General features: G+C 41.6%; 1 protein-coding gene and 16 non-coding genes across 17 annotated transcripts in view; all 17 read left to right on the forward strand.

Moving 5' to 3' along the window:
* Window positions 1-590: 590 nt before the first annotated feature.
* Trnal-caa (transfer RNA leucine (anticodon CAA)) lies at window positions 591-707 on the forward strand. The gene is made up of 2 exons: window positions 591-628; window positions 662-707. It is a non-coding gene; the product is annotated as a tRNA-Leu (tRNA).
* A 74-nt stretch (window positions 708-781) lies between these two features.
* Trnal-caa (transfer RNA leucine (anticodon CAA)) lies at window positions 782-899 on the forward strand. Its single transcript has 2 exons — window positions 782-819; window positions 856-899. It is a non-coding gene; the product is annotated as a tRNA-Leu (tRNA).
* Window positions 900-970: 71 nt separating this feature from the next.
* On the forward strand, window positions 971-1,090 carry Trnal-caa (transfer RNA leucine (anticodon CAA)). Its single transcript has 2 exons — window positions 971-1,008; window positions 1,045-1,090. It is a non-coding gene; the product is annotated as a tRNA-Leu (tRNA).
* Window positions 1,091-7,852: 6,762 nt separating this feature from the next.
* Trnal-caa (transfer RNA leucine (anticodon CAA)) lies at window positions 7,853-7,972 on the forward strand. Its single transcript has 2 exons — window positions 7,853-7,890; window positions 7,927-7,972. It is a non-coding gene; the product is annotated as a tRNA-Leu (tRNA).
* A 72-nt stretch (window positions 7,973-8,044) lies between these two features.
* On the forward strand, window positions 8,045-8,161 carry Trnal-caa (transfer RNA leucine (anticodon CAA)). Its single transcript has 2 exons — window positions 8,045-8,082; window positions 8,116-8,161. It is a non-coding gene; the product is annotated as a tRNA-Leu (tRNA).
* A 58-nt stretch (window positions 8,162-8,219) lies between these two features.
* On the forward strand, window positions 8,220-8,339 carry Trnal-caa (transfer RNA leucine (anticodon CAA)). Its single transcript has 2 exons — window positions 8,220-8,257; window positions 8,294-8,339. It is a non-coding gene; the product is annotated as a tRNA-Leu (tRNA).
* Window positions 8,340-8,411: 72 nt separating this feature from the next.
* Window positions 8,412-8,528, forward strand: Trnal-caa (transfer RNA leucine (anticodon CAA)). Its single transcript has 2 exons — window positions 8,412-8,449; window positions 8,483-8,528. It is a non-coding gene; the product is annotated as a tRNA-Leu (tRNA).
* Window positions 8,529-8,599: 71 nt separating this feature from the next.
* Trnal-caa (transfer RNA leucine (anticodon CAA)) lies at window positions 8,600-8,719 on the forward strand. Its single transcript has 2 exons — window positions 8,600-8,637; window positions 8,674-8,719. It is a non-coding gene; the product is annotated as a tRNA-Leu (tRNA).
* Window positions 8,720-8,791: 72 nt separating this feature from the next.
* Window positions 8,792-8,911, forward strand: Trnal-caa (transfer RNA leucine (anticodon CAA)). The gene is made up of 2 exons: window positions 8,792-8,829; window positions 8,866-8,911. It is a non-coding gene; the product is annotated as a tRNA-Leu (tRNA).
* Window positions 8,912-8,985: 74 nt separating this feature from the next.
* Window positions 8,986-9,105, forward strand: Trnal-caa (transfer RNA leucine (anticodon CAA)). The gene is made up of 2 exons: window positions 8,986-9,023; window positions 9,060-9,105. It is a non-coding gene; the product is annotated as a tRNA-Leu (tRNA).
* A 266-nt stretch (window positions 9,106-9,371) lies between these two features.
* Trnal-caa (transfer RNA leucine (anticodon CAA)) lies at window positions 9,372-9,491 on the forward strand. Its single transcript has 2 exons — window positions 9,372-9,409; window positions 9,446-9,491. It is a non-coding gene; the product is annotated as a tRNA-Leu (tRNA).
* A 71-nt stretch (window positions 9,492-9,562) lies between these two features.
* Trnal-caa (transfer RNA leucine (anticodon CAA)) lies at window positions 9,563-9,682 on the forward strand. The gene is made up of 2 exons: window positions 9,563-9,600; window positions 9,637-9,682. It is a non-coding gene; the product is annotated as a tRNA-Leu (tRNA).
* Window positions 9,683-9,754: 72 nt separating this feature from the next.
* On the forward strand, window positions 9,755-9,871 carry Trnal-caa (transfer RNA leucine (anticodon CAA)). The gene is made up of 2 exons: window positions 9,755-9,792; window positions 9,826-9,871. It is a non-coding gene; the product is annotated as a tRNA-Leu (tRNA).
* A 71-nt stretch (window positions 9,872-9,942) lies between these two features.
* Window positions 9,943-10,062, forward strand: Trnal-caa (transfer RNA leucine (anticodon CAA)). Its single transcript has 2 exons — window positions 9,943-9,980; window positions 10,017-10,062. It is a non-coding gene; the product is annotated as a tRNA-Leu (tRNA).
* A 71-nt stretch (window positions 10,063-10,133) lies between these two features.
* On the forward strand, window positions 10,134-10,253 carry Trnal-caa (transfer RNA leucine (anticodon CAA)). Its single transcript has 2 exons — window positions 10,134-10,171; window positions 10,208-10,253. It is a non-coding gene; the product is annotated as a tRNA-Leu (tRNA).
* Window positions 10,254-10,325: 72 nt separating this feature from the next.
* Trnal-caa (transfer RNA leucine (anticodon CAA)) lies at window positions 10,326-10,448 on the forward strand. The gene is made up of 2 exons: window positions 10,326-10,363; window positions 10,403-10,448. It is a non-coding gene; the product is annotated as a tRNA-Leu (tRNA).
* A 1,347-nt stretch (window positions 10,449-11,795) lies between these two features.
* Window positions 11,796-18,938, forward strand: part of LOC139950794 (uncharacterized) — an 80,802-nt gene continuing 73,659 nt past the window's right edge. The window contains exon 1 of the mRNA XM_071949619.1: window positions 11,796-12,421. The gene's annotated coding sequence lies outside the window, so the exon portion shown is untranslated. The remainder of the gene's footprint in view (window positions 12,422-18,938) is intronic.

The raw sequence follows: 18,938 nt of genomic DNA on the forward strand, positions 1-18,938 counted from the left end.
CCGACTTGCTTCCATTAGTGTTGCGACCTAAAAGGTACAGCCATACGCCTACCACTATGCCACCTTTGGACTTAGAGAATCATCGATGACATATGCACATACACAGATGGTGTAAGACGAGAACCACTGTTCAGATTAGAACAACATTTGTGGGGAGAAATGGTGCCCAGTTACCCTCGGGCTGTTGAACTTGGGGGTTTGTGGGCCACAACAGGAAAACCTGTCAGTGATGACTTATTGACCAAAGTGTTTTGTTTCTTGCCATACTTTACTAATTCCAAGAAGTTTTGATATAACTGCTTAAGGTTGTATGTGAACAAAGAGAAAGGATTTCACAACATAATGATTGCACTTTTCAAGTTACTGAACAAACTAAATCGCCTCTGCCGACTTTTGTTGGTTTACTTTAACTATGTTACTCTTTACTGTACTTTATTCATTATCTGGTATTGAAAGAGATTGTGGAGAACCCTGACTCGTTTGAAGGCGTGAGTTCGATCCACACTTCTAACATAGCTTTTGTTTTTTAAGTTTTTTTGTTTTTCAAGATTAAATTGAATTGTCACCCATATTTGTATGTCTCATATCGTGTCAGGATGGCCGAGCGGTCTAAGGCGCCAGACTCAAGGTACTAAGCCTTCACTGAACACAGTGATGAGTGTTCTGGTCTCCAATTGGAGGCGTGGGTTTGAATCCCACTTCTGACATCAATTTTTGTTTCGTTTTAAGATGTGAATTGTCACCCATATTTTTATGTACCAGTTTACCTGTTTAATATCGTGTCAGGATGGCCGAGCGGTCTAAGACGCCAGACTCAAGGTGCTAAGCCTTCACTGAATACAGTGATTATGAGTGTTCTGGTCTCATTGGAGGCGTGGGTTCGAATCCCACTTCTGACATTACTTTCTTTTTTTTAAGATGTGGATTGTCACCCATATTTCTATGTACCAGTATACCTTCCTCATATCGTGTCAGGATGGCCGAGCGGTCTAAGGCGCCAGACTCAAGGTACTTAGCCTTCACTGAATACAGTGATTATGAGTGTTCTGGTCTCCAATTGGAGGCGTGGGTTCGAATCCCACTTCTGACAATGCTTTCTTTTTTAAAGTCCTTTTTATTATGGTCGAAGTTAAATTCCACCTTATACTGTATCAGTATACCTGTTTCATATCGTATCAGGACGGTCGAGTGGTCTACTCTAAGCCGCTAGACTCAATCTGCGAAGCCTTCACATAATACAGTGAATGTGGGTGTTCTGGTCTCCATTTGGAGTGAGTTCGAATCTCACTGCTGACAATTGTTTTCTCAGTTTAAATAAACAAAGCAACATAGTGAGTTTGGACACAAGCTGTCTTTTGAACAAAGTGTAGGAAACCTTGTCTGGAATGAACACGTGTGATTCTTCGTTTGAAGGCGTGGGTTAGTTCAGTGTGTTTTCTTCATCGGGTCTCCTTTGAAGACGTGGTTCAGCATCAAACCAAAATCTTACAATATTCTTACGGAAACAACGAATACACGGGGGCGGGCTGCATGTATTCCATCTAAGATGTCAGACCCACGGTAAATTATAGTTTTGTCCTTTTAGCACCATGGTTGTGAGCGCTTTGGTGGTTTTCATTCGGATGTGTAAATTCGTATCCCACTTCTGACACTTTTTTCACTAATATTAAATTGAGAGCATGTAATTATGAGCGTGATTAGTCATGCTAGGTTTCGTTCCATTTCCGCAATCTGAAGGAGTTGGTTCGAATCATATTTCTGTTGGAAAACCGTCCCTTCAACCCTGAACCTGTCCTTAATTAGGTAAAGATAACATTTTACTTTTCCTCGTGTACTTGTGTTTCAAATATTTTTTTTAAGTGTCTTCAGGGATAACGTTTCCTCAACACTTATCATAGGGTCACCGACCAGTGTAAACCATCCATATCCGCTCCTCGTCCTGGCTTACTCTTATCTCCATAAAGTGATTGTGAAGATTAATTACCCATCTCATAGATGTAAAAAGGTGTATTGTTCTTCCCAAGTACTTGGAGATCAGGTCGGTGTCCAGTTGAGCACTTTTGTTAACCCCCTAGTTTCGGGTTTTTGTGTACCCGGTTGGAGTGGCTTCAGCTCCGGGATCCGTATGGACCACTTGAACCCTCTTGAGGCAGGTATCAGCCCCATTGGGTTGCGACCCATAAGGGGAAAAGGTATACACAGCCCAGCCCCACCAGCATACCGATATTCATCCGAGATTCACAGGTGTGACTATTGTCATCGTAATACAACTGGTATGTGCCCCGTTATAATATGACGACATCTGCGAGGTGTTTTGATGGGGCCCACATGGTGTTTTTTTTTATATACTGGTGCTGCTTTTATATTTGCAGGTGTGACCAATGGTTGAAATATTTGTGTCGGGACTTTCAAGGCGGGGATCTGCGTAGGTAGTAACTGGGGTTTTCAATCAGTTTCCTCTGAACATATTCAGATACGGTAGATTGTGATAAAGCCCGATAATGTGACAGAGGGTAACCCCCCCCCCCCAAAAAAAAGGGGGATGCTCCCTAACTTTTACTGTACACTCTTGTATAGTAGAACCCCCCCCCCCACCCCTCCTAAAGACTTCTAAAGAATTCCTGGGATTTCAAGCACACATGGAGGCTAATAATGAGGTTGGGTGTATATTCCAAGCCTCATATCGAGCACACTGTTAAAGTGGTGTGTACAAAACGAAAACTATAAGGAAATCGTTCCGGACAATGTTCTCCTTTCCTTTTTTTTTTGTCGAGAACACCCGCACTCTCCGATGAGAATTCCCAGAGTCGGTTTAGTCTTTAAACAAGGCAGGGTGTAAAATCCCTTTGAAGTGTATTTACAACAGCCATGACTGACTGTACAATGGTCATAAACTGCGAAATATCATCTGTGAAATGTGTTCAATGTTTACTTTCCTGCGCCATAAAGTGCATTAAAGTAGTAGCCCGCATAGTAATAAACGAACCGCTGCCCATCACTGTGTCAAAGGCAATGTTATTAAAATGACGAACATAAGATCTTATCCCAGTTTCGTTTTTCTCAAAAATAGCGAAAATAGGTCAGCAAAAACAAACTATAAAACGGCTCACTGTGTTGGAACCTATGTGCCATAAAGCTCCATGTTGAAGTGGTATTGATTCAATACAAAACTCGAACAGTTTTATTGGGCCGTATCCATGTTGGCGTTTACGGCTACGGCTGTTGCTAAGGGTGTTTGCTACGAACGTCCTACTACCTCAACCCATGACGCACTGGCTGGCTGTAGCCATAGCTCCAACCGGACACGGTCTGAGTTTACAAATTCTGTGCTCATAATTTTCTAGAAATAAAATATGGATAGTTATGCCCCTTATCATCCAGAACCGCTTCTTAGCTCACAAGATCAGCTCGGCGTGCAGTTCCTTCCTCATTGGCGTCTACAGCTCGCCGAAGCCGTATAGCTGGTAGCAGCCAATTTGGGCACGGCCATAGATTGTTCTTGATGTTGCCACACGAACGGTGTGGTGTACAAACGTAAGCAAAACTTTACACGACCGACCGTCTCTTAAGGCAGGAGTAAGATTACGTACTAGTTCTTTTTAAAACATATCCAAAGAAAGACATCATAAGGATGATTAAGCTAATCACGACCATCGACCATACGGATGGTTCTCGGGTTAGAAACCACACTTTCACGTAAACACCAAAGCTGTTCCATGAAAAAGTTAAAATATATAAAATATCCCATAACTTAATTATAATCGGATGGCCTTAAAACTTATGTTGTTTTAACTTTTTAGAAAATTGACAATGTACAGGATTTGATCGATTAATATTTCCCACTTTGACAACCTCTCCCCCCCCCCTACCCCCAAACGAAGAGCGTGTTTTCTCCCTCTGTCGCGTGATGATATCAACGGCTGCCGACGTACATAAAATGACTTGAACTTGGGTCTCTCAGACATTAAGCATAACAGTTTTGGCGCCAAATCACGCGAGGTCAAAGATTTGGCGGGAAAATGGAGAGCGATCGATACGTGTGGGCCCGATCCACGCAGACACGAGTGCTCTTTACGGTGCCAAATCTGATCATTAAACGGAACGGGAGAGTCTGCCGTTTGTCTTTGACTTGCTGTTTGCTACCGTAGCTATTCGATAATCGGCATCCTCTCGTTGTAGGTTATTTCCTATCAAAGGTTCCCAATGAGCAAACTTTACAGTCTTTGGATGGATTCACCTCATTTCCCATTCCGCTTTAATAACGGCATCACGTTTCCTGATCAAAATTAGCTTTGTTTTTCGCTCTCATTGCATTGTTTTCTAACTTTCTCTTGAAAATAACAGTGGACGATGCTCCAAATCATTGTTGAAAGTCTTTATTATCAAGTCACGGGTCAGAATGCCATCGACCATGAACCAGGCGTGTTTTGTTTTTACCGAGATTGAGAACAGGGTATTGCTGACCCGCGAATGGTATTGCGGGTCAGGCCCACCTACGGACCCGTAACGGGTCAATGTATGACCAGGCACTTTTTGGAGTGCTTTATTGACCCTATCGTTTTGAAAACTTTCCACACTATATAACGGCCGCTTTCGAACTTCCACTCAAAAAGAGTTTCGCAAGAATAGCGCACATTTTGGGCGGGGTTTTGAAGGAGCGCGTGTCGCGCCCTATGATCCTCTGGATTAGTACTGGACTACACACACCTGCTAAATGTACAGCAAACGAGCTCATTCACACGTTCAGATTTGTCTTTTTATTAACTCAGGTGTTGGGGGGGGGGCTTTCTTTCATCTCATTATTGTGTCTCTCTCTCTTTGAGTTCTATTTGAGGATTAAACATTGTCATAACGTGAGGGTTATTACTATTAGCCACGGTGGATATATTACGAACATGCAACACGTTTGACATGCGAATGGAGCTGGACGGTCCCATCAGGGACCCACGTCACCACTCCCCCCTCCGGACTCCGGGGGGAAGTAGGCTTGATGGTGTGTCACAGACCTGTCAATCAAGAGTGACGTGTGAACGGCTTAAAGGGAGACTTCATCATCTCATGCCACTTGGGCAGTTGTTTTGGGTTCACACGGAGAGGGGGTAAATGAATCACTGGGGGTAAATCATCTTCATCAGTTGGTGGATCCGGGAGGGGGGGGTTCATCTCCTAATAATCTGTTCCTTTTTGTGAAATGTTTTAACCTTCACATCTTTACCATCTTATAACGGTGAGACCTGTTTTGGGACGGACGCAAAAGAAAATCAGACACATTGACTGAATCCCGGTTCAATACGAATTTTGACGTCACAATTTCACAACGAATTCGTAACAGTTCTCCTGCAAAATATTTGATGCGAAACAGCCCTGTGACGTCAAAATTTTGCTTTGCATTCGCATTCGCTGTTTCATGTTGCTGATATCAGACACAATGGGTCCATCTTACCAGTTCACAATGAAACCTACACCGTCTGTAACATGGTTGTTAAAAAAAAAAGACCGAAGCCGAATTAGCGGTAACAATGGTGCGTTTCGCGGCTGTAACCAATAACTATTCCGTTCAATGGTCAGTGATCAACCAATGACAAGTTCAAACGAAACAATTATCTGTTCAGACCGCCTAGACGCACCCCGGCTAAGGCTACGACTGTTGTTAAGGGTGTTGCTAAGAATGTCAATTACGCATGATGACGCGGCAATCCAGCCGTAGCCGTAACCCCGGATTCGGACACCGCTATAAATTGCCATTTAAAATTCCGCTAGATACCAATTGCGCAAAGAAGTAACAAACAATATTTGTTTTATTACATGCGGTCCTCGGTTCCTGCTGAACATTACACGTGATACCCGGTCCTAATACCTCCAGTGTAGAAGTGAGGCTTGACAGAGAGGTGACCAATGACAACAAACATCAATTATCACAGGGGACTGGTTGGTCACCTGTTTCTACTCAGAAATTTTGACTGATGTTCTTCAGGTTTTCTTTTGAGATTGTGGATGTATTTTGTGCAGTCTTATACTTTAAGGTGCCAATTTTGAAGAGTTATTAGTCATTACATAGACTTGTGGACAAGTCGTTTCATTGTTGTATCGGTAATAGTAACGGCCCTCACGTGACACTGCTTTGTTCGTGCGAGACTATCACCACCACAAGTCTAGGCATATACACTGTAGAGACAACGGCCGTGTCCGAATCTACGGCTGCGGCTACGACCGTTGCCAGGGGTGTTGCTAAGGGCGTCCTATACTTCAATGCATGACGATCCGGCCGTAGCCGTAGTCGTAGCCGTAGCCGCCAATTCGGATACGGCCAACGAATCATTCCTGTTTTCTTCTATTAAATTAAAGACACTGGACACTTTTGGTAATTACTCTAAATAAATATTACCATAAAACCTTATACTTGGTAACTATGGGGAGAGGTTGATAGTATAAAACATTGTGACAAACTACTTCCTCTAAAGTAATGTAGTTTTTGAGAAAGAAGTTATTTTCCACGAATTTGATTTCGAGACCTCGGAATTAGCCTTTGAGCTCTCGAAATCAAGCATCTAAAAGCACACAACTTTGCGTGACAATTTTTTTATTTCTTGTTTTCATTATTATCTCGCAACTCCGATGACCAATTGAATCTACATTTCCACAGGTTTGTTATGGATAATTTAACATACACCAAGTGAGAGGACTGGTCTTTGATAATTACCAATAGTGTTCAGTGTCTTTATTTAAGCCACATTATTATGCAGTAATGAGTACTAGGCGTGCGCGTCCTTTGAACTATCAGCAAGATCTCCCTATATAGTGGTTGGTTTATCTCACGTCCTTAACCACCAGAATTTAATGTCAACTCATCCAACTGTTTTTGTTTCTTCTTTTCAGCACGACTGGGAAATAGACAATCGAAAAAGTTATTTTAGAGTAGAGATGTATTAGATAGTTGTTTTTCAATTTGTTGCAAGTTATTCTAAAGTGCATTCGCCTTGACTCATACGACGTTTGAAATAAAAAACGGAAACATAAAAACTACAAGGCCTATTATTGGTGATGTTTTTTCCCCCTTGTTCACTGGGGGATTTTCATTAAAACCAAATCCCTAAGTCATCTCTTGTGGATGGCCTTGGCACTTAATCCCCCTCCCCCCCCCCCCTCTCTCTCTCCCTCTCTCTTCCACTACACAATGTGCACGTCTTGAAGTTCTCAGCCAACGAATTAATAGATTACTGTACAGAAACAAGTCCCCGTCCTGGATGATTTATTTGACGGTGCTTAAAATATTTCCATAGAGTCATCTGTTGGGTCATTCGCCATCTGCGCCCATTAACTCATGCACCAGTCTCTAAAAGATGATGGATTCTCTTATTTATGTCCTCATAATATCCATCCTAATCCTTTCATAATAGAGAACTGTTCGGCCAATTACCGTAATACATACTGTGTATCTATAAGACTCATAAATCAAATGGGAGTGAGCTACCTACTATTTGTAACTACTGATGTTGAGCTGCGACTCCTCGAACACTGGCCCATCGTACGTCGAATCCTCACCTGTCCACTGACAGGAAATATTCAAGAAGTTTCCATTTGGCTTCAAATCATTACCTTTATCGGAAGATTGTTGTAATCAACTTGGTCAACCTCAACTCAACAGTACCGAGTCTGAGAGAAAACATACCAACAAGGTTCGTAAACAATTAAGTGACTATTTAATCATCATATTATCATCATTTAAAGGCTGAGGATGATCGATGCTGGCTAAAAGGGGAATGATGAATCTGCTATAATATTTACCTTTTTATTTATTTATTTTTCTTCTTGTTAAATTATTTTGTGTAACAATTTCCCATTATCATATGGTGTCAGGATGGCCGAGCGGTCTAAGGCGCCAGACTCAAGGTGCTATGCCTTCACTGAATACAGTGATTATGAGTGTTCTGGTCTCCAATTGGAGGCGTGGGTTCGAATCCCACTTCTGACATTACATTTTTGTCGAGACTGAAGTTAATTTCACCCGTATTTTTTGCCCACCAGTTTGCCTGTCTCATATCGTGTCAGGATGGCCGAGCGGTCTAAGGCGCCAGACTCAAGGTGCTAAGCCTTCACTGATCACAGTGATGAGTGTTCTGGTCTCCAATTGGAGGCGTGGGTTCGAATCCCACTTCTGACATTACTTTTTTTTGTAGAGACTGAAGTGAATTTTCACCATTATTTTCGCGTACCAGTTTGCCTGGATGGCCGAGCGGTCTAAGGCGCCAGACTCAAGGTGCTAAGCCTTCACTGAATACAGTGATTATGAGTGTTCTGGTCTCCAATTGGAGGCGTGGGTTCGAATCCCACTTCTGACATTACATTTTTGTCGAGACTGAAGTTAATTTCACCCGTATTTTTTGCCCACCAGTTTGCCTGTCTCATATCGTGTCAGGATGGCCGAGCGGTCTAAGGCGCCAGACTCAAGGTGCTAAGCCTTCACTGAGTACGGTGATGAGTGTTCTGGTCTCCAATTGGAGGCGTGGGTTCGAATCCCACTTCTGACATTTCTTTTTGTCAAGATCGAAGTGAATTTTCACCATTATTTTCGTGTACCAGTTTACCTGTCTAATATCGTGTCAGGATGGCCGAGCGGTCTAAGGCGCCAGACTCAAGGTACTAAGCCTTCACTGAATACAGTGATTGTGAGTGTTCTGGTCTCCAATTGGAGGCGTGGGTTCGAATCCCACTTCTGACATTACATTTTTGTCGAGACTGAAGTTAATTTCACCCGTATTTTTTGCCCACCAGTTTGCCTGTCTAATATCGTGTCAGGATGGCCGAGCGGTCTAAGGCGCCAGACTCAAGGTACTAAGTCTTCACTGAATACAGTGATTATGAGTGTTCTGGTCTCCAATTGGAGGCGTGGGTTCGAATCCCACTTCTGACATTACTTTTTTTGTCGAGACTGAAGTGAATTTCACCCGTATTTTTTTCCCCACCAGTTTGCCTGTCTCATATCGTGTTAGGATGGCCGAGCGGTCTAAGGCGCCAGACTCAAGGTACTAAGCCTTCACTGAATACAGTAATTATGAGTGTTCTGGTCTCCAATTGGAGGCGTGGGTTCGAATCCCACTTCTGACATTACTTTTTTTGTAGAGACTGAAGTGAATTTTCACCATTATTTTCGCCACCAGTTTGCCTGTCTCATATCATGTCAGGATTGCCGAGCGGTCTAAGGCGCCAGACTCAAGGTGCTAAGCCTTCACTGAATACAGTGATTATGAGTGTTCTGGTCTCCAATTTGAGGCGTGGGTTCGCATCCCACTTCTGACATTACTTTTTTTGTCGAGACTGAAGTGAATTTCACCCGTATTTTTTTCCCCACCAGTTTGCCTGTCTCATATCATGTCAGAATGGCCGAGCGGTCTAAGGCGCCAGACTCAAGGTGCTAAGCCTTCACTGAATACAGTGATTATGAGTGTTCTGGTCTCCAATTGGAGGCGTGGGTTCGAATCCCACTTCTGACATTTCTTTTTGTCAAGATCGAAGTGAATTTTCACCATTATTTTCGTGTACCAGTTTATCTGTCTAATATCGTGTCAGGATGGCCGAGCGGTCTAAGGCGCCAGACTCAAGGTACTAAGCCTTCACTGAATACAGTGATTGTGAGTGTTCTGGTCTCCAATTGGAGGCGTGGGTTCGAATCCCACTTCTGACATTACATTTTTGTCGAGACTGAAGTTAATTTCACCCGTATTTTTTGCCCACCAGTTTGCCTGTCTCATATCGTGTCAGGATGGCCGAGCGGTCTAAGGCGCCAGACTCAAGGTACTAAGCCTTCACTGAGTACGGTGATGAGTGTTCTGGTCTCCAATTGGAGGCGTGGGTTCGAATCCCACTTCTGACATTTCTTTTTGTCAAGATCGAAGTGAATTTTCACCATTATTTTTGCGTACCAGTTTACCTGTCTAATATCGTGTCAGGATGGCCGAGCGGTCTAAGGCGCCAGACTCAAGGTACTAAGCCTTCACTGAATACAGTGATTGTGAGTGTTCTGGTCTCCAATTGGAGGCGTGGGTTCGAATCCCACTTCTGACATTTTTTTTTGTCAAGATCGAAGTGAATTTTCACCATTATTTTCGCGTACCAGTATGCCTGTCTCATATCGTGTCAGGATGGCCGAGCGGTCTAAGGCGCCAGACTCAAGGTGCTAAGCCTTCACTGAATACAGTGATTATGAGTGTTCTGGTCTCCAATTGGAGGCGTGGGTTCGAATCCCACTTCTGACATTTGTTCTTTTTTTGTAAGTCAAAGTGAATTTTTACAAGTATTTGTGTGTACAGTTTGCATGTCTACGTCGTGTCAGGATGGCCGAGCGGTCTAAGGCGCCAGACTCAAGGTCGTGCTAAGCCTTCACTTAATACAGTGATTATGAGTGTTCTGGTCTCCAATTGGAGGCGTGGGTTCGAATCCCACTTCTGACTTTACTTTTTTTTGTAGAGACTGAAGTGAATTTTCACCATTATTTTCGCGTACCAGTTTGCCTGTCTCATTACGTGTCAGGATGGCCGAGCGGTCTAAGGCGCCAGACTCATGGTGCTAAGCCTTCCCTGACTACAGTGACTGTTGGTGTTCTGGGTTCCGTTTGGAGGCCTTAGTTCGAATACCACTTCTCACATGGCTGCATGGATAATTCTACTTTATATTTTAATTCTTAACTGAAGTGTTTCATTAATTTCATTTTCCCGAGTGCTGAAGATTATTTTCTTTTTTGAAGATTGAAAGTTATAAATTTAATTTTCTTTTCGATCATTATTAATAAGTTAACCAATGCCAATAAGGCCCTCTATGTTATTCATATCCAAGCAAAACACAGCTGCAACCGCATCTCTCGTCTGCAAATTAAGAGCAATCACACTGTTACGCGGCAGTACCTTCAAATAAAACGAAGTCAAAACCTTGAGAATGCCCCTGTTATGAGGTTATTGTACACTGAAGGTGCGAACTGAAGGTGAAATCAATATGCTTGCATTCAGCGTGTTGCCACCCCCAGCCCATGACCTCATGTTGGGCCAACATCATATAAGTGGCCCGGTCACTAATTCTATCCCGCCGTAGCAATTTATCCGAGATAAAATTTCCCATCGTGCTTCCCCCTCAAAACAAAATGTGCGGTCCTGTTCGGCTTTACGTAAGATAAAGTGTGCAGATTGCCTTCGTTTTTACAAGCAATTGAAAATTAGACTGCCCGTAAGAAATTTGTGTTCTAAATAATATGGTTTTCATGACCGGGGTATGAGGCAGTTCGATTTGCCATATTCTCGGTTGCGACAACTGTTCCCCGGCTCAGTTTTCATACTAGACGTGCGTCATATCGGAGTGACGGTTTATCGAGTGTCAAAGACTGAAATATTGATATTCATTTCTTGTCATAGCAATACCTGTACGCTGTACATTTGCGAGCTCAAGTTGTTGAAATCGAAGCTGGACAATACGAGAGAAGCGCTCTGAAGTTGTGCTCTGCAGATAATCTTTCGCACCGCCCTGAAATCAACAGCTCATCTTTTTACATATTGGGGTAAGTGTTTGCCACCTCCCTTTAGCGATATTTTATTGCCACACTCAACAACTGTAAATCGCCCAGCTCACTCTCCTCATCGAAGGTGGGCCCAGGGAATTTTAATGTGATTACATGCGTGAGTGACCTTTTCAACACCTTCCGTGGCCAAGAATATTTCATGATAGAGACTAACAAACGCAGTGTTTTGTAAGGCACAGAGTGAGAAAAACTCCATTAGAAAAACGCCGCTCACTGTGTGCTGATACCACGGTCGGTATTGACACACTTTTCGATCCTCGTTCGATCGTGAGTAAACATGAAGAACTCACCATCTAGTTGTACGCAGTGACCACTTGCCTACAAGAAGAGCACGTAAGAAGACTGCGTTTTATAATTGCGTGCATTGATACTTCTCATGAGGAGGAGTAGAAGAAGAAAAAAGACAGAGCTAAGAACTGACTATCGCCCGAAACCCCAAAAGATCCACACACGCGTGCTCCCCGGCCAACCGAGCAGAGCCAAGTTTTGAGACTCGGATCACGCCGTCGATTGAGAGCTGAGGTCGGCCTAGCTTGACGAGGGATATCTGGAGGGTTATTCTGTCTCCGGTCTCTAATACACGACAAACGGATTTATTTCTCTGCATCTCTATCCGTGGCTAAAGTTACAAATTGTTTATTTTGAACCACAACAATGACATAAATTCTGGACCGAGAGAACGAGGCTTTGGGGAGAGCGACCTCGTGGTAGAGCTAGTCGCGTCTGAGTCTGACACACACCGTCCATAGTTTACACTAACGCTTGATGAACACGACTCGTTGTCATAATCATCAGTCTGAATTTGGAGATCATGTATGGTTTCACCTGATAAAGCACATGTATACTTTGAACTGAGAGGTAAGCTGTACTTATTTTCCACCGCATATGATTCAATATGGGGACGGAAATAGGCAAGATTGAATAATTCAATTCCAGACGTACATTCAATACGCAGTTGGGAGTGGATGAAAATGCCACAGTCCATGGTTACAACTTGATTTGACTTTTTTTTTTCTTTTTCACAGGCGCGAATATGTTTTAATTTTATTTGTCACAAACGTGTTTGCGATAATAGAAATTCACAGCAACCACAAAAATGTCAAGGTAGCTATAATTCAAAAGGTGTTTGTGGATAATGTGTTTGACAGTGCGACACGGTTTAGTTTCCGCAATCAAATTAATTAAATGATAATTGTTCTACTTTCTTTTTCATAATTTGCGTAAACTAAAACTTGCATTTTTCCTTGAGGACCAAACGTTGATCCTTGCGGAACACTTGAGCTTCGCCAGCCTTGAACTGAATCAGAGCTCTGTTAGGTTCTGGGACTAAGTCGGTTAAAGGCAGTGGACACTATTGGTAAAACTCAAAATAATTATTAGCATAAAACCTTTCTTGGTGACGAGTAATGGGGAGAGGTTGATGGTATAAAACATTGAGAGAAACGGCTCCCTCTGAAGTGCCATAGTTTTCGAGAAAGAAGTAATTTTCCACGAATTTGATTTCGAGGCCTCAGATTTAGAACTTGAGGTCTCGAAATCAACCATCTAAACGCACACAACTACGTGTGACAAGGGTGTTTTTTCTTTCATTATTATCTCGCAATTTCGATGACCGATTGAGCTCAAATTTTCACAGGTTTGTTATTTTATGCATATGTTGAGATACACCAACTGTGAAGGCTATTCTTTGACAATTACCAATAGTGTCCACTGCCTTTAACTATTTGGTAATATTTCGTTGGGAGTATTTTATGTGTTTCTCGGTTAGGCTTAGATTTATATCCACAATTTACCGAGAATCTTTCATTTTCTATACACGGAACACTACAGTTTAAAAACTATTGTAGCCGATGTGTTTCATTCCAAGATATAAATTGACAGGTGAATGTCGAATGCACATATTTCTTACATGAGTGTGTCAATTTAAGTATGTGTCAAAAAACTCCCAACAATACCTATTGGCCTATACCCCACAGAATATTTACCCCATAGTTCCAAGTCGACACCGTATGCGTTGGTATTTATGGATCCATAAAAGCAGTTCACTGTGCTAATTTCATGGCTCGGTTAGTTCGAAGGACGCGGAAAAAGCAGTTTTAAGATGACAAATTATTCCTGAGTTTTTTACTCGCGGTGTGCTTTGATGTGAATTGTATGAACACAAATTCCTGATCCGAATCACTCAACTAAAGAACAGATATAGAAAGGGCACATGTCTATTCCCTTTTTTTTTTACAATACAAAAAACACCCAGTTCTGTCTGCTCGACAAATACGGATATATTTCAATCCCCAAGTTGCATAAAATGGCCTCTTAATTTTTTTCGATTGACAAACTCTCCTGGACTGCTGCGTGATTTTCATTGAATAATCGTTTCGTGACATATCGAGATTGGAAAATAATTAAGACGTTTTGCAGCAGCAGTAGCAGCTGGGTGTGTATGCAGTTTTTCCATACACAGTAGTCTGTATTTTACCATTTAAAAAAAAAATCGTGGTTTAACTGATTCATGACTATTAATATAATCCAGTGTAAAGGGGCCCTCCGCACACACACAGGGCCGGGGAAGAAAACACACGAGCGTATTTGTTGGGCGTCGAATCCTGCCGTTTGAAGCCTGAGGCACGTAGAGGCTAGGAGAGCCCGCTCACACTTGCTCTATTATACGGTGGCCGGTCCACGAACGGTTCACATATCGAGCGGCCGCGGTGAATTCTAGCCCTACCTCATTAATATCATTGCACTGTACTAAGGAATAATATAGTTTCTGTGAATATAATTTCAATTTTCTGCTAGTTCAATAGTGACATACACTGAATGGCTGTTTTTGTACATACTATTGACATAACTGGATAGTATTGTTTTCACTCACCGTTAGGCATTGTATCGATATTTTGGTGTACTAGTCCAATTGAAGGTTTATAAAAGAGTTTTCTATATTTACTCGAGAATCCGTAAGAACTGATAACTAATTAATTCGATTGGACACTTTGGTATAAAATTTATACAATGGTTTGCCAATTTGCTGTTTGCTTATTTGAAAAACAAAATCGGGTGGGTTTAGAATTTTAATTCAATTCAACTCACACTTGAAAAAGAACAGTATTGAACATTCGGAGTCAACACAACTGTAAGTAACTATCGATACTTACACGGTACAATTTTGGACAAGTTTGGACAACGAACCTTGACTGGTGGCTGGCCGCTGTTACTGGAGAGCGAGGTCCATTCAGCAAGCCATCGACAAAGGTCATTACCACGCAGTGAAGACCGGTCTTTACACTGTCCCCAATTTCTAGGCCTATCTTTTAATTAGTCGTAGAACATTTAGTTTTCATAACGGATCTAAATATATGCCCTAAAACATCTCTCAAACATGTCCACATAATGGCAAATCAATTTGAAAAACTCGTATATCTTTAAATATATCACTGAACAAATTATGTGGTTTTCGTTTGTTTCAAAATTAAAACTCGTAAGAGATGAGTAAATAACTTGACATTTTAGGATGTCATTAGCATAAATGTTAAGGTACCTGCAACATTAAACTAACTCTGTACATGTCCCGTACTCAAGACTCGTCCCAGGTGCGCTATACACACAGAGAGTTGAATGTTGTATCAGTGAAACCGGGTCGGGAGAAATTCCTCCCTGGGGCCCTGTCAACCTCAGCTAAGGTGAAAAGAGACATTAATCTTAAGCCTTGTTAGAAATGCGGCACAAGTGTTCTCCTACGTGTTGTATTGACAAAACGGCCATGCATCTTCAATAGTTTCCAGAACTATTTATTGGGTGCTCCTGTGTGGTGTATTATACACACAATACAAAGTGGGAAATGCTGGCCTTCTCGGCTGTTAAAAGTATGTGTCCCCGCCCCCCCCCCCTCCCACCCCCTCCGCCCCCCCTCCCACCCCCTCCCCCCCCCCCCAAACAAAGAAAAATAAATAAATAAATAAATACAATTCTTTAGTCTCGCGCGTATTCGCATTTTGCCCCGTTAAAATGCGCAATTTTGTCTCATTCACTTCTTGAAAGCACTGGACTCGTTTGGTAATTGTTAAAGACCAGCATTCTCACTTGGTGTATCTCAACATAATTATTGTGCAAAAATAAACAAATGTGTGGAAATTTGGACTCACTTCGTCATCGAAGTTGTAAGAGAATAATGAACGAAAAAACACCCTTGATGAACAAAATGTGTGTGCTTTTCAGAAAAACACGACCGGTCCATTACTCCTGTATTAAGTAATTGTTAAACTGTAAACCGCAATAAGTAATTGAACAGTTTCGGTTGATTGGACAAAAATAAAGTGATTTCATGAATTGTGATCATTTAAAGGTTGTAGACCCACTTGCGTTGGGTACCAATCGTCGTGAAAAATGATGACGTGTCAAGCGATGGCAATCTTATAGATGAAATGGTAACTTAATCCTACCTCACCTTTTTGCCACTGCGCAAGAGAAGGGAAAATAAACATACAAAGCACACCCTAGACACAAGCGAGCACAATTTCAATCAAAATTTCAACAGGTAAAGTTGAGCATATAGGCTATGTTTTTTGGGAAATTGTTAAAAACGTCGTTGGATCAAAATGATGGCCTATACGATACATGGGCCAACCGCGTTCGTAATCCATTCTTCGCGCGAGCTATTTGCCTGCGTGTCCCTGGTTGTCAGAGTTGTAGGCACATTATTTTGCAGGAGCAGCTCTACAAATGAATATGTATGTTAAGTTTACAGGGGCAGATCCCAAATAAATGAGTATTTTTCTCCCCCAAAGGTCGAGAAAACACATTGTACTTAAATTTCAAATATCTTCAATAAATCATTAAAACACTCCCACGGATTACAAGTGGGTTTTCTCTGGAATTGTTCTCATGGGTTATCGTCCAACATAATCTAAACCTTAAACTTCCTCAATTGCCTTCTCCCTATTGGGTTCTTGGCTAGTACAGTGATTAAGTTCGCTTTTGATGTGACTGCTCCTTGACTTCATAAACAAAATAAAAGAAAGGAAATTATAAGAAAAGAAACATTCAAGTGACAATGAACTCCCTGCATGCCTTTGAGAAACTGAATTTGTGTTGAATTGAAAATCAACAATGTCTTAATTGAGGTTGATTAAGGTGAATTATCAGCATCGACTTCATAAAAGTTGACCTTGCCAAATTTACAGAAAAAAAACAAAACACAAGTTCGGCTTATTTTCTCCTTGCTAATGAGGCAGGTCAAATATGACGCGATACTGAAGAACCAGAGTATACCTGTATGTAATAGCATCCGCATGCGGTCAGGGTCCCGACTCACCAGGTGTTTAGTGTTCGCAGAACCCTTGACATTCAGTAATTAAACGAGAACGGTAAAGGGGTGGATGCCAACGAAAGCAAGACAGGGTGCCAGTGACCACGTCCAGGGGTTAGAGGTCACAATAACACCGGCCAGTGACCCGGTGTATTCTTATTTTTAATGAAGGAAGACAAAATCACACACACGCACACACAATGGGATTAAACGGGCGCTTTTAGTAAATGGTGTTGGTTCTTATTAATATTCATACAAAATATGAGCTGAATGAAATTATGAGCGGTTTGATTATCAAGGGAGATCGAGGGGGTCGAACCACTCTAAGTGTCTTGTTGAGTATGAATTTTAACTAGTTATGACTCATCACCGTTGTAATCTCATTAACGAACTCATCACCAGGAAGACAACAGTTTGTGTACACGAAAATGTTGGGCGAAATTAATTTATGTTAGTAAAAGAAAATGGGATTTGTAAATTGCTGAGTTGAATTGGTTTTTCTTTCAAAATTTGAACAGTGCCGCAGTGATATGTTTTACTTTTGGTTTTAAATTCAAGACAATTTCTGTGTCTAAGTTCGGCTGTGGCGCTAATGTCGAAAGGATGTTCAAGTTGTTCCTTTGCACGCAGTGCACTGTTTAAACAATGGATTTGGACGCATTGCATAAGACGCCAAAATCGGACACTTCTCTGAAATAATAATAATAATATTAATAATAAAAAAACATTTACATAGCGCCAAATCCATTAAAAATGCTCCCAGGCGCTTTACAACAAGAACATTTTAACCAAAAAAACTAAATAATTAAAAGGTCCAAAATTAAGATCCATAAAATATGATCATAAAACAATAAAGATACATGTACAAGAAAACAGATGAATATAAGTTTAATGCCTTATATCAACCTTGTATAAATCGGTAATACTGACCTTCAATGGTAGCCAAAGGTGGGGACATTGAGCCCCCCCCCCCCCGCTCACACCCCTTCCACTCGGCACCCCCACCTCCTAATGTGTTTAAACTAAAACGACAAAACGACGTTTTTCTCAGTTACAGTTTAACTAATGGGTTGCCACTAATTATAACCGAACGCTTTGAAATATGTTGGTAAACCGCGCGTGGGATGATGCCATTCACTCTCAAAAAGTGTGTTTCTTGGATTATTTGATAGAGGGCGCGCTTCAAGTTTCGTAAAATATTCTTCGGCTGCAAGTCTTGTCTTGACTGCCGTGTTCCAGCCGTTCTTCTTAACTCATATCATTGCTCAGTATTCTCATACGTTTTGCCGAGTCTTAAATAAACTGCTATTTAGTAACCGAGCTTCGATAATCCACGAAGTTCTTGTTTCCTTCACTTTGTAACTCGAAACTCGCCTCTGATTCACATATACTCCCCGGTAGATAATTTATGTGAAACTTGAAATGTCCGTACAGGAACAAATCCGAGCACCACTATTGATCTTCCCTCAAATTAATTCATGTTCCGCTATATTATTGCTAGTCTTGTTAGATCATTTCCAAGTATTACTTGACACATTAAGTTGGGGCTTCCGTATCGAGTTTCGGGCAATGAGGGTGTGTTCTTCACCACTGTGCCTGCGGGATAGACGGTTGATCCTTCCCGCTTGTCTACCTATCAAGGGATTTGCTGTAGAATACTCCTCCGGGCATGGGGAAACAGTATCTTCCAATACATTTTGCCTGGGATTGAACCACATTATTACTGATGCACATTTTCGATTAGGAGACCACCAGTTGTAAATCATTATTCCTTCGAGACATCAGTGACAAGCATGAAGAATAAATGTAGCTTAAAATAAACCAAATTTAGGGTGTGGACAACGTTGCTAAGATTTTGTAACAGATTTGCTCATTACTTGGTTTAAACTTGAGGATAGTCTGGAGGAAAACCTCTCTTGAAATTGTGCCAGAAATGCTGTCGTTTTTTAGAAACTGCTACCCTGATGTTTGAAAACAAGACTTTGGAATTAATTCTAGTACCGATGAATGAGCATCGTGTTTAAAAGAAAAGCATGTATTACCTTTGGTTTTTGAACCGTTCAGTTGTTTTAA

This window comes from Asterias amurensis, chromosome 2 (assembly GCF_032118995.1).
Source record: "Asterias amurensis chromosome 2, ASM3211899v1".
Lineage (NCBI taxonomy): Eukaryota > Metazoa > Echinodermata > Asteroidea > Forcipulatida > Asteriidae > Asterias > Asterias amurensis.